Here is a 14,564-nt window from a genome sequence, read left to right on the forward strand (position 1 = left end):
GCTTGCTGTATGCATCAATTTAAAATTCCTAATAGTTTCCAAGCAGAGACATTGTAATTTTTCTTAAATTAAAAATATGTATTTGGGCATGCATTTAGATACACTGTTCATTCAGATCCTGAATGATCAGACCAAAAACCCTTTCATTAATACTGAGCTTAATTTGTTTTTTATTATATAAACTTTTTATTTTGAAATAATTTCAAATTTATGGGACAGTTGCAAAAATAATACAAACCCCATACAGAGAATTCCAACTATCTCACACGCAGTTACCCAGATCCACCAACTTTCAGTGTTTTGCGAGCTTTGCTCTCCCTCCCTTCTTTCCTTGCTTCCTTGCTTCCTTCCTTCCTTCCTTCCCTTCTTCTCTCCTTCCCTCCCTCCTTCCTTCCTATCCCCTATCAACTATCCATCTATCTATTCATCCATTTTCTAAACATTTGGGAATAGGTTATAAAAGTCATGCTCCTTGTACTCTTAATACTTCCATGTACATTTCCTAAGAACAAGAATATTCACTTATGCAAACACCTTAAGTACAGTCATCATGTTCAAGAAATTTAACATTGATATGAAGTTTACAGTCTATCCTCCAATTTTTTCACACACAGTCCCAATATTGTTTTTTGGGGAATTTTCTCCTCCATTGTTAGATCCAGTCTAGAATCAGGTATTGCCTTTAGTTGTTATTGTCTCTCTCTCTTTATTTTTTAATTGAGATTGTTCACATACCATACAATTATCCAAAGATCCAAAGTGCACAATCTGTTTCCTACGGTACTATCACACAGCTGTGCATCTGTTCTAGTTTGCTAATGCTGCTGGAATGCAAAACACCAGAGATGGATTGGCTTTTATAAAGGGGGTTTTATTTGGTTAAACAGTTACAGTCTTAAGGCCATAAAGTGTCCAAGGTAATACATAAGCAATTGGGTACCTTCACTGGAGGATAGCCAATGGCATCCAGAAAACCTCCGTTAGCTGGGAAGGCATGTGGTTGGCGTCTGCTCCAAAGTTCTGGTTTCAAAATGGCTTTCTCCCAGGACGTACCTCTCTAGGCTGCAGTTCCTCAAAAATGTCACTCTTAGTTGCACTTGGGATATTTGTCCTCTCTCAGCTACACCAGAGCAAAAGTCTGCTTTCAACAGCCATCTTCAAACTGTCTCTCATCTGCAGCTCCTGCTTTCTTCAAAGTGTCCATCTTGGCTGTAGCTCCTCTTCAAAACGTCGCTCACAGCTGCACTGAGTTCCTTCTATTTGTCAGCCCATTTATATGGCTGCACTGATCAAGGCCCACCCTGAATGGATGGGGCCACACCTCCATGGAAACCATCTCATCAGAGTTATCACCCACAGTTGGGTGAGGCACATTCCATGGAAACACTCAAAGAATTACAATCTAATCAACACCAATAGGTCCACCCACACAAGATTACACCAAAGATAATGGCGTTTGGGGGACATAATACATTCAAACCGGCACAGCATCCATTGCCACAATTAATTTTTGTTCAACTTTCAGAACATTTTCATTACTCCAGAAATAAAGACCAAAAAAGGAAAATCCAATCCTCCCATACTCCTAGCACCCCCCTCCATTATTGATTCATAGTATTGGTACAGTATATTTGTTACTGTTGATGAAAGGAGTGCTAAAATACTACTAACTGTAGCATATAGTTTGTAACAGGTGTATTTTTCCCCTATATGCCCCTCTATTATTAGCTTCTAGTTATAGTGTCATACATTTGTTCTAGTTCATGCAAGAGATTTCTAATATTTCTACTGTTAATCATGGACATTGTCCACCACAAGACTCACTGTTTTGTATATTCCCATCTTTTAACCTCCGACTTTCCTTCTGCTGACATATGTGACTCTGAGCTTCCCCTTTCCATCACATTCACGCGCCATTCAGCACTGTTAGTTATTCTCACAATGTGCTGCCATCACCTCTGTCCATTTCCAAACATTTAATTTCACCCTAGTTGAACATTTTGCTCATAATAAGCAACCACTCCCCATTCTTTAGCCTCATTCTATATCCTGGTAACTTATATTTCATGTCTATGAGCTTACATATTATAATTAGCTCATATCAGTGAGACCCTGCAATATTTGTCCTTCTGTGTCTCACTTATTTCACTCAGTGTAGTGCCCTCAAGGTTTTTTCATCAACCCATTTATTTAAAGACAGTTTTGTTCACACACCATACATTTTGTTCCTAAGTAAACAATCAATGGTTCCCTGTATAGTAACATATTATGTATTCACCACCATCACCACTATCTATATAAGGCCATCTCCATTTCTTCCACAAAGATGGAGGAAGAGTGAAGGAAAGTAGAGAGACAAAAAAAAAAAAAAAAAAAAAAAAGCAAGAGAAAAAAACCCATGACAGCTAAGAAGCAGCAAAAGAAAAGATAGAATTAAACTAAAGTAGAATAAAGAGTCAGACAACATCACCAATGCCAAGAGTCCCATACCCCTCCCTTAATCCCCCTCTTATATGCATTTAGTTTTGGTATATTGCCTTTGTTACATTAAAGGAAGCATAATAAAATGTTTCTGTTAACTATAGTCTCTAGTTTCCATTGATTGCATTTTTCCCCCAATACCACCCTATTTTTAACACCTTGCAAGGTTGACATTGATTAGTTCTCCCTCATGTAAAAACATATTTGTGCATTTTACACAGTTGTTGAGCACTCTAGGTTTCACTGAGTTATCTTTCTTCTTTCTTTCTGGTGTCCCGCATGATCCTAACCTTCCTCTTTCAACCATACTGACAGTTATCTTTGTTTGGTGTGCTTACATTGCTGTGCTACCATCATGCAAAATAGTGTTCCAAACCTCTCACTCCTGTCTTTTCCTATCTGTCTGTAGTGCTCCCTTTAGTATTTCCTGTAGAGCAGATATCTTGTTCACAAACTTTGTCATTGTCTGTTTGTCAGAATATTTTAAACTCTTCCTCCTATTTGAAATTTTGCCAGATATAGGATTCTTGGTTGGCAGTTTTTCTCTTTCAGTGTCTTAAATATATCATACCACTTCCTTCTTGCCTCCATGGTTTCTGCTGAGAGATCCACACATAGTCTTATCAAGCTTCCTTTGAATGTGATGGATCTCTTTTCTCTTGCTGCTTTCAGGAGTCTCTCTTTGTCTTTGACGTTTGATAATCTGATTATTAAGTGTCTTGGCATAGGCCTATTCAGATATAGTCTGTTAGGGGTACACTGAGCTTCTTGGATCTGTAATTTTATGTCTTTCAGAAGAGATGGGAAATTTTCATTGATTATTTCCTCTATTATTGCTTCTGCCCCTTTTCCCTTCTCTTCTCCTTCTGGGACACCCATGACACATAAATTCATGCATTTCACATTGTCATTCAGTTCCCTGAGATGTTGCTTATATTTTTCCATTCTTTTCCCTATCTGTTCTTTTGTGTGTAGGATTTCAGGTGCCTTGCTCTCCAGTTCTTGAGTGTTTTCTTCTGCCTCTTGATTTCTGCTTTTGTAAGTCTCCACTGTGTCCTTCACCTCTTGTGTTGTGCCTTTCATTTCCACAGATTCTGCCAGTTGTTTTTTCAAACTTCTAATTTCTACCTCATGTTTGCCCAGTGTTTTCATTATACCCTTCATCTTTTTTGCTGTATCTTCCCCAAACTTTTTGAATTGATTTAGCATTAGTTGTTTAAACTCCTGTATCTTGGTTGAAGTGTAAGCTTGTTCCTTTGATTGGGCCATATCTTTGTTTTTCTTAGTGTAGGTTGTAGTTTTATGTTGTCTAGGCATCTGGTTTCCTTGGTTACTCCAATCAGATTTTCCCAGACCAGAATTGGCTCAGATCTCAGAAGGGGGCAATATTCAGTATCTGGTTTCCCTGAGGGTGTGTTTTAGAAGATTGACATACCCTGTGAGGTCTCTAGCTGCTGTGCTTTTCCTAACCTGCCCAGCAGGTGGTGCCTGTCAGCCTGTTGCTGCCCACTGGTATAAGGAGGTGTGGCCCCCTTAGTCTGTGTTTTGACCGTTTCCTCCCAGGCTCTGGGGTCTGGTTCTGAATGGAAGGCTGGCAGTAGAGCTTGGCACCACCTCTTTCCTCTTAGGGTTAGAAGATATACCCCCTAGGGAGTTGTTATCTGCATTTAGATAGATTCTTTGTCTCTCTGACTCTGCTATGTTCACCCTTGTCTGCCTCAGAGTGCTGAGAAGTGAAAATGGCTGACACTTTCTCCACTGAACTGCTCAGGTGGAGAGAGAGAAAAAGGGAGAGAAAGTCCCCTTTCAGGGCCAGACCATGCTTCCCCCCCTCGCCCTGTTTCACCCATCAGCCAGAGATAGCACCTGATCTTCTGGCTCCCCCTCCCAGAACAGAGAAGTCTTCTGGCTCTTTAAGGTCAGTCATCACTAAAAGCCTCTGTCTGTTTATTGGGGATTTGTAGCTTGTATTGAGCAGTCCACATTTGTTAATTGGAGCCGGACTGAGGTATATTTGCTTGTTCAGAGAGTGCTGCTTTCTACTACAGTGAGGTTTTGCAGTTTGGGCTGCCATGGGGGGAGGGGGCTCCCGGAAGTTTCCACTTACAGATTCTATGCTGTGATCTCAGGCATTCCTCCCAATCCAGGTGTACCATGTGTGGACAGTCACGGTTGTCCCCCAGCAGTTATTCCAAATTAGTTACTAGTTGATCCTGGTTGTTTATTAGCTGTTCCAGGGGACTGACTAACTTCCACTCCTCTCTATGCCACCATCTTCTTGGGCTCAAGCTTAATTTTTAAAACCACTGGATCAGATTCTTCCAGGATCAAATTTTCTCTGTAGTTCTTATCTTTAAAGATTATAGTTCCTTCAAGTCACTTGGGAAGAACCTTAGCATCATAACATCTTGCAGCTGGAAGGGCCTTAGATTCTAGGTTTCTGTGCACTGCCAATGGAACTGAGGTTTTTTGCCTATGTTAGTGGCAGAACCATTGCTAGAACTGTCTCCAACTCCCATCTTCCATGCTCTTTCCACAGCTTTAATTAATTTTTTATATTAAGTATAACATAAAATTATTTATATATGACTAAGTGATGGAGATGGAGTCTGTTATTTATTTTCTTAATGGAAACGAGGATTCGAGGCCTTCTGGCTTGCCTTTTTCCAGCTGTATCAAATTTAAACAAGTTACTAAGTTTCTCTGGGCTTGCATTCTTTACCTATAAAGTGATTAGAAAATTAGATTATTCTCTAAGCTCTCTTCAAACACTCAGATTCTGATTTTATTCTATGCATTTCAGCACTGAACATGCTACATGTATTGGGGATTTATTGGGCAACTTCCTACCAGTGTGTGATGGAGAAATTAGTTTTCATAGCTCACAGAGCTGGTTAAAATCTCAAATGCCAAAGAGATCCATAATGTTTGATTTCCCTGGACAGAAACGCTGAACCTTTATAGATGTTCAATATTTTCATGCTCAATTTTGGAAACCTCTTTCAAATAATCTTCTTGATGTTTGCCTACTTGTGACTACCCTCCCCTGCTGAGTAGCATTAAGTTTCCTCTCCTAACCTGAGTATCATGAAGCCCCTTATCCCCTGTTGACAAGACCGTGGGAGGGATGTGGACTTGGGTTTAGCTCACTATAGAGATAAGTTTGTGATCTTTATGGATTAAAGAACGAGGTCAAGGTGGTCCCAGCTTCTGGAAGGGACTCACTTCTCTTCTCATTCCCTGCCCTATGTTTTTTATAAATGATTTAGTTTTATTTCACATTCTGAATCTGTGATCTTTTTTCTCCCCCACAACCTGTGCATGTGCTTCCATGGAAAGGAAAGGGCATGGTTCTTGCTCTTGAAGAGCCCAAAACCTAGACTGTGGTACTTCATAAATAAGTATGATGTTAGGTTCAGCTCTATTAGACATTGTAAATATCTTGACAGAAGAGGAAGGATATGAGCAACATTTAAAGCATTGTACATGTGGGGAATAATCTCCAAGTGAGCCATTAATCTCTGATGTTTGGTGAGAGCAGGAGCAGGGAAAAAGACTGACTTTTTAGGGAAAGATGATGTTGAAAGAGTGATTCCTGAGTTAGGCAAGTAACATCAAAGCATTTGTAGCACTAGTTGATTTCTCTAATTTTATAGGTGAAGAACCAGGTTCAGGGAAGAGAAATATAAATAATTTATCCAAAATCTCACATTTATTAAATAGCAGACTTAGAATTTAAATTCATGATGGTACAACTTCATAAGACATTATTTTCCTATCCTCTATCCAAACTTCTTAGAGCCAAGTGTATTTTGAAAATCAGAATTTTTCAGTATTTAGAAGGCAATAGAATACAAATATCATTTGTTACACAAACATTCCCAACAAGGTATGGGACTCTCTGTAATGAAACGGATTAATATTTTGTCAGAGAAACATGAATATTCACCTGAAGTGAGATAAACCAAAGTCAATAAATGGTCTCATACTAATTCAAGTCAGATTTTGCAGCCAAATGATTCAGGTCAGCTCAGTTTTGCTGCTAAATCTTTTGGCTTTTAGAGCCTTTTGGATTTCAGGATGCGGTTAAGGGGCAGCTATTTGATTATCATCCTGCCTGAGTCTGTTCCGGGGATTTGGGGTGGGCCCTGGACCAGAATCTAACTGTGGAAACTGGGCCTCTATCTCAGGGTCTCATAGGGTATCCTTGAGTCCTTTTCCTTAAGTCATGTGGGACTCCTTGGAGTCATCTGAGAAGGAGTTGCTAACAGCCAGGGGTGTCCTTCCCCCTCAGGGGACACAGGGCTTGGGGCAGCTAACACTGAGGATGGTCAGAGCCACATAGTGGTCCACATGGGGGGTGGCCCACGGACTTGCTGCCCCTTGAACCTCCTTCATGCCCAAAGTTTATAGAGGGGCCCTTTTCAATATCACATTTTCTATTATATTTGGGTGGTCACTGAAAAATATAGGATTTATTCTGTATAAATTCACATTGTAGCTGAAATCAATGAAGCATATATAATTTGAAAAGTGATGGATGTCTATAGTTAATGAGTTAAAACTGTGTTATGGTAAGGTTATTTGAAAATAGGCCATGCTACTGAGACAGAGAAAAGTTAGTATGAACCTGAAATATTTAAAAAAATGTATAACCATTTTTTCACACACTATTTGAAATATAACTAGTTGATGGCATTTTTGCTGTTGTTGTTCTACAGTCCCTGTTGGTTCTACAATTTAATATGGTATAAGCATTAATAATGTGTAAATTGTGATTGAACATAAAGTTAATTTTATGAGGACATTGGGAATTCATGCCATGGCAATAGTTTGAAACACAGAAGTATATTATGTTGCACCCCAAATAAATTTGACCTTGGACACTCACACGCATTAATCACTTTCTTCTGACACAATAGCAGAGCACTAACTGGATATGAATAATGGATGCAAAAATTTTAGATTAATTTTTAGCTCTTGAGTCTTTGTATGAACACAAAAACGAAGTTAAATTAGGATTCTGATTCTGTTTCAACTGTCCAAATTGTCAAATATTTGCAATTTATTATGTTTGGAAGTTTTCCCCTAGCATGAACTAAATAACTGCTACAATAAAAATGTGGCTCTATGGGTAAACACATCCTATAGATGTGCTGCCATATTTCTATAATCAAATTCACATCGAACAGTTTAGGTGATAACTGCATGTCCTAGACCCCAGCAAAGCACAAAGGATAAAGCAGTAAATCTATATAATGATAAGTGAAAGTGAATTAATAGAAGTAAGAATCATCAAAAACGTATCTGATGATGGAGCTAATCTGATTATGAAGCTTTGAAACCAAATCAAGTCTCTTCCAAAAATTAGTTGAAAGTCTATATGCTAAAAGTTAGTGTTCTTTTCTGACTGGACAAAGACAAGAGAATATAATTATGTTCCAAAACTTTGAACATAATTTGAACTTAATTTAACTTTGTTGAACTCAAGATTACTAGAGTAATTTTGTTTAATAAAGATACATTCTCAAATACAGAACCTAAAATGCTTTAACATTCTGTAGTTATATATTTCAGCTTGATTGTCTGCCTCAACTCTTTTGTAGAATGAGGTAAAGGAAAATGCACATAAATTAAAAAATGAATAAAAATAAAAGAGCCAAACCAGTTTCTATCATGGAGAAATAATACATCTATTTTTATTTTGTATTTAGGGAAATAGCATTCAACAGTCAGTTCAATTATTATTAGGCCATTACTTTTCCCACTACAGCTTGATTATACAGAAATGTTCAAAGGATGTTTACATAAAAACTATATTTTCTTTCCCACTACGAAGATATCTATTTTCAAATTATTCTTAAAGGGTCTTTTTGGGCTACATTTTCATTCTTTATGAAGATTATTTCTGTTAAAATAAAATTAGTGTGGGATAAATCTTTAATCATACATGTGAGAGTGACTAAAGTTTGTATTTTGCATTAAAATTAGAGCTTCAAGCTGGCCAAGAACTGTTTCATAATTAGGTGGTATTTCAGTTTTCTCAGACACATTTTCTCCTGAAGAATTTTGTGTAGATATTCCCCTAGGAGCGTTTTAGAATCAGGCTGGTAACTAAGGTTTATGTATGTCTAAACAGACAATGTTTTTATTAATCATTGTGGAACAAGGGTAAAGTGTTTCAGTATTGTTTTCAGTTTAGCACTACATGTCACGATTATTCTGACATATGTTAAATTCCACATAGCCAATTAAATATTGATATTTTCTAATCCAATTACAGTGTAAAAATAACAAAGAAGATAGTGCATGATATGGTTTTTGTTGACTACACTACTATACTTTCCTGGAAAGGAATGGTTGTGGTTATTTACTCTGTATTTTATTGATGTCATCAGCAGATGAAACAAAATTTACAATCCTTCCTGTGAGATGATATACCATGCAGATTGGGAAAGTTAAATCAGCTGCAGAGGCTGGCAATCAAGAGCAATTAGCAAATGGTTGTTTTAAATAAAGAAGGTTTTAAATAGAGAATATGTCAAATTAAATACTTTCAACATGTACACTGGATGTTAAGACTTGCTTGAAGAAGGGGCCTTTTTCTCTGGTACTCTAGTCACCTGGCAACTAGTACCAGGACTGCGGCCATGGATTTGCAAGCAGATCACTACTTTCCAGGGGAAGGGCCTTATAAATCCAACTCATTTGAATGACAATTCACTTGACAATCTGTCACATTTTTAGGAGCCCCTAAGATCTATTATGAAGCTGGGCCTGTTGCAATGGAATATGAGATTTTCTATGTATTATATAAGCCTTGTTCAGAATGTCCATTTAGGGATAGAAGTGACACTTTTTCAGACCTTGACTCCCATGATGTGGCCATAACAATAAATCCTGTAAGGTTATGTGAGGGGGAAAAAGGGGAAGAATAGAGGAAATATTACCAAGGGAAAAGACCACTTGCATTTTCTAGCCAGTTTATTCTTTCCTGCACACTATTGTTATTGGACAGTTTTAGTAACATGATTCACTATTTAATGATACCAGTCTAAGATATCTAAAATCATTCATTTCCACAATGAATGGACTACACCTACCTCTGGAACAAAGTAGACCCAGTCAGGAGCCAGGGGTTTCTCCTGTGAAAGGTGTAACGTCAACCCTTGTAACCTGCCTAGTTCTCTGCTTCAATAGTTGATGAACCTATCCATTTTTATATCTGTACAACATTCCTCCCTGGGTACAATTATTTCTTCTACTTCCAAGATTTGGGGAGTCCTCATTACATCCTCTACAAGCTTAGAAGATATGTCCAATAAACTGTTAAACTAATAGACTATAATTTTGGACAGAGATCACTTTTTAAAAAATAGAATAGAGTATATCCTAGATCCATACATCCATCTAGATGAGACCAGATTTATAGAATTTATAAGGGTGAGCAAATTGGTAAATATTTGCAAGAATGGGCCATTAACAGTTCTTCAGGAAGAAACATCTTTATTTTATCTAAAGTTTTCAATCAACTCTACATGGGTGAAAATATTGCTTATGATCAATTAAAAACTGATCTTTGGTTAACAAAGTTCAGAACCATTTTCCTTGGATTAATAAATCAAGAAAGATGGGTCTCCATGATATCAATTATGATATCTCCCATGAGCTTAGTTTTGAGAATTATGCTGTGGATAATTATATCCCAGAATCTGTTCTCATCACATATTTTAATTGCCAAAACAAGATCCTTATATAAGAATACAGAGAAGATTGTAATATGATTTAAATTAGATAAGATTTTAGGGAGATACTTTCTCAATTCTTCTGCACTAAACTGATGATAATGACGATTTCCTTTACCATTACTAAACATTTTTGATCACACTAAAATAGAAACTCTGTACCCTTTAAGCATTAATGCCCCAAGCCCCTTACCCCAGCCCTTGGTAACCTTTGATCTATTTCTGTCTCTGTGAATTTGATTATTCTAGATATTTCATGTAAGTGGAATCATCCAATGTTTGTCCTTTTGTGTCTGGCTTATTTCACTCAGCATAATGTCTTCAAGGTTCATCTATGTTGTAGCGTGTATCAGAACTTCATTCCTTTTTATGGCTGAATTGTTTATCCATTCATCTGTGGATGGACAATACATAGTTTTAAAACCCAAACCATGTGCTCAGGCCTGTCACAGAAAATGTCCTTGTTCTTAAGGTCTTACATGATAGTGTGGATGGCCAGATAGTGATAAGGTCTGTGGAGAAGGATAGAGCAGGATGGGAGGCAGGGGATACTTAGGCAACGTGGGGTGGTGTATCTAGTTGATGCAAGGTAGTCAAGAAGTACTGAGGTGGGGCATGTTTGTAATGCTCAAAACAGAGCAAAAAGGCTCTGTCATCAGTAGATGATAGTGGTAGAGTGATAATGGGGAAGAGTGGTAAAGTATGGGCTCACAGAAGTAGATGTTCAGATTATGTAGTCCATTCTAATGACTTTGGAAGATACTTTGTTTGCGAAACCATTGGAGCATTTTGTGCAAAAGAAACATGATCTAATTTTCATTTTAAAAAGATTGAGTATCCATGGAAAACTTACAGCTAATAATCATATTGAACTGTAAAAGACTGAATGCTGTCCCCCCAAAATTGGGAGCAAAGCAAAGATGTCTGCTCTAATCATTTATATTTGTCACTGTAATGAAGGCTCTAACCAGGGCAATAAGGCAAGAAAAGGAAAACAATAAGCTTAAGATTGGAAAGGAAAAATCAAAGTTGCTTATTTTTCAGTTGATATGTTTTTTTAATGTGGAAAATTCTAAGGAATCCAAAAAACAACTAGAACTAAGTTAATGTAGCTAAAGTGCTGTTTCCTAAATCAACATATGTAAAATCAATTTTTTTCTATATATTAGCAACAAACAATTGGAAAATGAAATAAAAATGTCATTCATATATAGCATCAAGAGGGATCAATTTACCAAGGGATATGTAAAATCTCTACAAAGAAAATGATGGAATACTGTTGAAAGAAATTAAGGAAGACAAACAGTTATCATGTGTATGGATTTGAGAACCCAATATTGTTAAGATTGACAATTTCCCATGAAATAGCAGCTACGTTACGAGTGAAATGAAGATTTGGAATAGGAGAAAAATTCTTAATTGAGAAGCTGTGGCACTTGGCGATATTTCCCTGAGATTTATAGACATCTGTGTGACCGTTCTCTAGACAATTTTTTTCTTTTGGGGGAAGAAAATAAAAAGTCTTCAATATTTTAATATGAAGTGATGAGTTTTTAAAAACCCTAGTCTTCAGCAAACATACAATATTAAATTACATTACAAAGGCCAGTACCTAGGTATGCTTATCTCTAGAAACCCAATTTGAAAGCAAATTTGAAGTAAACAACTTCTCCTACTGAAGCCAGAATTAACTCATGGTATATTCCATCCAAGTCTGCTACTTGCTTAGAAGTCTTAGAGTAACAGTCAGGTTTTATATATGATTGCTCTACCATCTAGTAGATCAGGAACAATATGATATAATTTTTGGTTTTTATAGCTACTCATTCAGTCATTATGCTTCTGTGGGATTTAAAATAGTTAATGACTACTACCATGTAGAAGAGTTATACATCTCCAATACATGGATGTGTTTTTTGGCTTCCCATTCCTACCCTTCCCCACCTATTTTAAATTTATATCTTCATCTTCTAGTGCCAGTTTGGGATGAGCTGGATGCATATGCTCACTGTGGAAAACAAAAAGATATCAAAAAATTTGTTAAATGTTGACAACATGACCTCATTAATTAATTATTGCCAAAGAAGGACTTCTAATCATCTTTTCTAAAAGACTTATTTCATAATTTAACTGGGTAATGAATAACAATTCCATATAAAAATGACTAGATTATAACTCTGTTAATATATTTGGCTAATAATTTATCTTGGAAGGAATACTGGGGAATGGCATTGCTCACAGCTAGGCATCCTGGGGTTGCTTTATTGTGAGTTTATTTTGCCAAGGCAGTACTCGGGTTTCATCTGCCTTTAAAGTTTTTCAGGCTAAAACTATTTCGACCATGCTCTGTAGTAGAGGACTTTTAAACCTTGCTCATCCATTGATCTAGGCCCTAGCGGAGATTTAGAAGAATTTTCTGAGAAGACTCCTGGCTTTTTTAGAGTGTGTTCCCTCTGCTCGGAGCAAAGCGAGATGAGTCAGGCTTTTTTATAAATACCACTTTTTATTTCTGCAGAGAACAGAAACCCACTCAAATTAGTTCACATGTAAATGGGGGTTTCTTGAAAAGTTATAGGGTTTTTCACAGATGTACAATGCACAACCAGGTCTGCCAGAAACCGGACATCTATCTGGCAGCCCTGAATGCTTTTCTGTCACTTTGCCTTAGAGTCACATAGTCCCCTTCTCTGCTTCTTTCTGCATGTGGGTTCTATTTTTTTTCCTCTCCAAACTATCTTCCTCTGCAAGCCTTTTAGTTTCTGTTCCTCTGTAACTTCGGTTTGTTACGGTACTGACTATTTTCTGGGGCTACATTCTAAAAGCACAGCTCCTGATAACTAACTGAGTGGGCTCTCTGTCTCTCTTACTTAACTTTCTTAAGAGAGACAAGGGATGCTGTGATGGCTTTGTCCTGGCCTGTGGATTGCCTGAATCAGGAGTCCATCTGGGGTTTCATCAGCTGTGGCTAGGGGTGGAGATGGGACAGGATCTCAGACCAAGGATTGTACACTCCAGGTGAAATTAGATACTTTGAGAAGTTTCCAGTGGCAGGGCATGGAAAAATAAATGATGAGGTGATTGAAAAGCGGCACAAATTCTTTTCCACTTCTCTCACTGAGGTGAAGTCTTATGTTAGTAGGAGGCTTTTGAGAATTAGAAATTAAATAGTACTAAATGTGTCAGGATTTTATTAAAGGAAATGCATTTGTGAAAACAAATAGGAAGACATCCAGAAAAGGCTGAGAGAGCCATCAGATAGCAATGCAAGTCTGACCTTGAGTGAAGGACAGAGTGACGGAGAGGTGAAAGCATCCCAGATAGTTGTGCAGTCTAAGGAAGTTTTGGCAAAGCTGCTGGGTGTCTTCTGGCCAAAGGTGGCTGGAAAGGAGACTTGTGACTCCCAGGAATTGGTCTGCTTTACTATCTGCAATGGTTTGGATGTGTTATGTCCCCCAAGTGACATGTTCTTTAACGTAATCTTGTGGGGGCAGACATATTAATGTTGATTAGGATGGAATCTTTGGCTTACGTTGTTTCCATGGAGATGTGACCCACCCAACTGTGGGTAATACCTTTGATAAGATTATTTCCATGGAGCGGTGGCCCCACCCATTCAGCATGGGTCTTGATTAGTTTACTGCAGCCCTGTAAGAGCTCAGACAGAAGGAGCTTGTTGTTGTAGCTTACAGAGACATTTTGGAGATGACCATGAAAGCAGACTTTTGCTGACACTTTGGGGATGCTAGCCCAGTGTTTGCTCCACAGAAGCTAAGAGAGGACAAAACACTTCAAGAGCAACATTTTGAAGAAAGCATAGGAGCTGAGAGAGGAGCTGGAATACAACCCGGGATCAACAGATGTCAGCCACGTGCCTTCCCAGCTAACAGAGGTTTTCTGGATGCCATTGGCCTTTCTCCGGTGAAGGTATACTTGTGTTGATGCCTTAATTTGGACATTTTCATGGACTTCAGACTGTAAATTTGTAACCAAATAAACCCCTTTATAAGGGCCAACCCAGTTCTGGTATTTTGCATAACGCAGCATTAGCAAACCAGAACACTATCCCTGCCATACTTAATCACTGGTGAGGGGGGACTGCCTTCAAAGTTTAGGACCTGGAGCCCTTGGTCAATTACACTCCCTGTAGTAGGAAGGCTACAAGGCTGTTTTCCTTCTCCTTGAATCTGAGCAGGCTCTCTGACTGCTTTGACCAATAGAATGTGGCAGAAGTGACACTGTGCCGTTTTCCCAGTCAAGGTCGTAAGCAAATGCCAATTTCCCTCTCCTTTCTCTTGGACCCTGAGCCACCATGTAAGACATATGTTTACTCAGAGACTT

This window comes from Choloepus didactylus, chromosome 8 (assembly GCF_015220235.1).
Source record: "Choloepus didactylus isolate mChoDid1 chromosome 8, mChoDid1.pri, whole genome shotgun sequence".
Classification (NCBI taxonomy): Eukaryota; Metazoa; Chordata; class Mammalia; order Pilosa; family Megalonychidae; genus Choloepus; species Choloepus didactylus.